At 40.7% G+C, this 4,219-nt stretch overlaps 1 protein-coding gene across 1 annotated transcript in view; it reads right to left on the bottom strand.

The window, feature by feature from the left end:
- Positions 1-3,318: 3,318 nt before the first annotated feature.
- The window catches only part of LOC308680398 (ERC protein 2), a 53,586-nt gene continuing 52,685 nt past the window's right edge, over positions 3,319-4,219 (bottom strand). Inside the window, exon 14 of the mRNA XM_081348520.1 lies at positions 3,319-4,147. The gene's annotated coding sequence lies outside the window, so the exon portion shown is untranslated. The remainder of the gene's footprint in view (positions 4,148-4,219) is intronic.

The raw sequence follows: 4,219 nt of genomic DNA, 5'->3' as shown, positions 1-4,219 counted from the left end.
GTGTTTATTTTTAATTATTAAAAAATGCCATTATTTTATATAAAAAAATATATATTTGTATTTTATTGAGAAAATATTTTAGTTTGTCTTGTATATTTTTTTCTTGGATCAGATATCATTTTAATCTGTCATATGGTCATGGTACAGTATGGAGCATGTTGTCACATTTCACTTCCATTCTTTTGAGGTAAATCAAGAAAAAAGTAAACACTGTTTTAATGAAACAAAACTACATAATTGAACTAGACATGTGTGATATTAATGTGGGAAGAAATGAATACTCTGAACCCGACACAAACTGAGAAAGTGTTGGGTTGTGCCCCGCTCTCCTCTAATGCTGGCTCGTCCCGCTGCCGTCGCCTCTGTGTGTCTCCTCAAGCTCAGATCTCAGATCAGATGTGATGAAGAGCTGGAGAATGTCAGAGGAACCCAATGCCTTTGTATTTAGACAGCAGAAGTGAGAGTGTACGTGTGAGAGATGTGGTTAAATCTGTAGTTGGCAGTTTCTTAGTAAGATGAGAAGAGCAGAACATGGACACTAATCCTGAATGTCATCTGAATGTCATATTACAATCAGGGTTTTTACGCTTAAGCCTATTAAACCACCAACCCATCTCCACATCGGCTGCATTATGGAGAGCTGGAGGCCAGAAAAGCTCCTGAGAATGATCAAGATTTCCTTAATCCTGCAGTCAGATCCATGGCATTACACCCTTCCCACAAGCCCCGGAATCACTCAATGAAACTCAACACAACACAACACAACACAACACAACACAACACAACACAACACAACACAACACAACTCAGCACAACTACACACAGAACTAAGAGGAATGCATGTCAATTAAAAACACAGCATGACAAATAAACAGGTTATTAATGAATCCTCTGGGGTTGAAGGAAGTGCTGTTGCGTTCACATGGACAGTGGAAATAACTTGCTCAATTTTAAGAGTAATGATTCGAAACGGTAAAGATTTTGTTTTTGTTGAGGTTTTATCTGTTTACACTCACAATAACAACAAAACGTTGTGCTTTTGTAAAATAAAAAGTTTCTTTCTGGAGCGAGTCACAAAAATGAAGTGAAATATTTGCCACACAGACATGAAAAATATGTCTATATAAAGCTTGAAGTATCTTTAAACTTTTAAATGAAGTAAGAATTGTACATCCACACTGCTCATATGTTGTTGTCGCACAGTGTGTGTTGAATACAGTGCAATGAGACTATAGCATTAATATGTTTATAAGCAACTAAAAGTACAAACGTCGGGGCATGTCCAAACTTCTCCAGCGCCCGTAAACACCCCCGAGGGTTTGATATCTTACTGCCTATTTCATTTGAAGAAATCTTCCAGACATTTGGAATCACACTCTTTTAGATGTCAGATTCATAATTACACCCTTAGTAAACACAACATTTGTTCTTGCTATCTGTCTCTCTCTCTCTCTCTGTGTGTGTGTGTGTGTGTGTTCTGTTTGCACATCACAAAAAAGGAAGCTCTGAAAAAGAAAATAAACCCCCTCTAATATCTCTTTCTCTCTTTCTATGTCTCTCTGTCTCTCTCTGTCTCTCTGTCTCTCTCTCTCTCTCACACACACACACACACACACACACACACACACACACACACACACACACACACACACACACACACACACACACACACACACACACACACACACACACACACACACACACACACACACACACACACACACACACACACACACACACACACAGATAGAGAAAGAAAGAGGTGTTCACTTCTTCCTCTTGCCATCTATTGACTAAAACACACAGGTCACAACATGACTGAAGTGCATTTTCTAACAGGCAGAGCCATAGAGAGAAAGAGTTGCGACACGCTTTGATGTCGCCGGAGTCACGTGGTTCATGTAAGCCCCAATAGTTCCAAAACATACACTGGCTGTCATGTTCTTCTATGGGACAGACAGCAGCGATTGCATTATTGAACGGTAAATATAAAATAAAACACACACCCAAGTACTTTTTCAGCTGTTATTGCATTATTGCATTTTGTTAATGTCAGTTTTGCATTTGGAGATGAGTTTTAGGCTATTTTAGCAAAGAGGTCTGCCGTGGCGGTCCGTTCAGAGTTCGCTTAAATATTTTTTATTAAACAATGACAGACAACAAAAATGTGTGCTTGTGTGGGTGTGTGTGACCAAGAAAAACAAAAACCAGGGGCAGGTGATCCATGAAACAGACAGGACTGGTGATCCCATAACAATCCTAGAGGTCCAGCATTGTTCTCACAAGCCGCTTCACTCAAGACAATAAAACATAATGAAAAGTTAGTATATATATATAATTAAATAAAATTAAAGTTGCTATAAAGGTGGTAGCGATTCATTACCGAACTCTTTGTCACAGCTGACGAAGTCGCACTAGCAGGCAGTGCTTGAAAATTGGTTGAAACAACCAACATAAAATATAAATAATTACGCTGTGCATGTACAAATGAAGACCAGTATAAGCATCGCAAAGGGCCTCTGATACAATATAGACAGCTGACAAATCAAAAGAGGTCGATATTTCAGCAACTTAACTCTAGAACAACTCGACGCGCAGCAATGTAAGTGAATGGGGTCCAACGCCCAAATGACAGTGTTTGGAACTAATCCGATCTTCAAATCCCGGAGGTAGCCGGTTAAAAGCGCCGCCATTTTTTACAACGGAGGTCTATGAGAGTGTCGCAACTCTTTCTCTCTATGGCTCTGCTAACAGGAGGTAAAGAGGTAGAGTCTGCTTAAAGAAACTCAGCCGTGAAAAATAATAACAGTACAACAACAAAACAAAAGGATTATGAAATTTGTGATCAAACAGTCTCTCTCTCTCTCTCTCAAACACACACACACACACACTTCAAAGTAAATGTCCCCAGTACAGGAATACCACAGTAGGATGTTGTGTAAAGCTGTATTACACTCTCTTTTTCTCTAGTATTTTCTAGATCATAACACAGGAAACCATTATACTTTATCAAAAGCTGCTTTTAGAAAACTGTAGCTTCCAACACTTTTTACTCCATGATTTTCCAAGGCAGTATAACACACCACCACAACCACTGCGATACACACTGTACTTCACACAGGCAGTGCAGGAGACGGGTTGCAGGAGGTCACACACGAACACTAGTCATTCTCACATGTAAAACATTTACCTCAGATGTATGTGGTATGATATGCTTTAGCACAGTGTTTTCCAACATTGTTCCTGACGGCACACCAACAGTACACATTCTGGATGTCTCTCTAATCTGGTCTTGAAGTCTCTACTAACAAGCTGATGAGTTGAATGGAGTTTGTTTATTGGGGAAGTGTGTAAAAATGATGCGGCTTAGCAAACGACATGTTTGGATAACGTCTTCCAGATAAATGGAGGACATGATGCACTCTCTGTTCCTCCTCCATCAGAAACTACTGTGGTCTGACAGAACAACTCCTACAAATGCATGTGCAATAAGGTCAGCTGCAAAGTAACTGCATCTCTAATATGTCGCTGCTTGTCTGTAGTAGTTTTTAAGGCCAAAAGAGGGTCTGACCAGCCAGAACACTGTTAGTAAATCTGACCCTTAAACATCAAAACACTAAACTCTAATAAAGTGCGGGTCCGTGCGAAGGCACTGCACTCATCGAGTGTCTCTTCAGAAGAAAACAGGGTCAAAGAAACACTGTCCCATCAAGTCCAGGATCCATGTGCAGAGAATGGTGTGCAAATAAAGTCCTCGAAGGCTTTGATGCCCTCAGCTGGACCTCAAGGAGATCTGGAGTTCTGGCGGGTCAATCCCTCTTCAGCTCGGGTCCAGTTGTTCTGCTCATCCTTCTCCTGGATCAATGACTCTGGATATTCCTTGTTTGCTGGATTTGAACGGGTACCTCAGTGTGCGACTGCTTCAAAATAACTTCCAAAGTCTTGGATGAGACGTGCAATTGTGAGGAACTTCATCTCGCGCTGCATTGGCCAGAATGGAGGATTGGTTTGGAGAAAGGTAAACAAAGGCCAACATTTCCGAATCATTGTTGTACTCAATCTCGTGGTGTTCTGGCGGGTCAAGCCCTCGTAAGCTCGAGTCCAGTGTCTCTGCTCCATCCTCCACCTGGGATGCCCAAGTTTTGAACTGGGAATAGAAAAAGGCTTTAGTTGATTATAATCCACCATTGCTAGGGTTATAAGACACAATTAGAAGAGT

The sequence above is a fragment of the Scardinius erythrophthalmus genome (genome assembly GCF_964197995.2).
Source record: "Scardinius erythrophthalmus genome assembly, chromosome: 20".
In the NCBI taxonomy this organism is placed as follows: domain Eukaryota; kingdom Metazoa; phylum Chordata; class Actinopteri; order Cypriniformes; family Leuciscidae; genus Scardinius; species Scardinius erythrophthalmus.
This window is presented reverse-complemented; position numbering and strand designations above follow the sequence as displayed.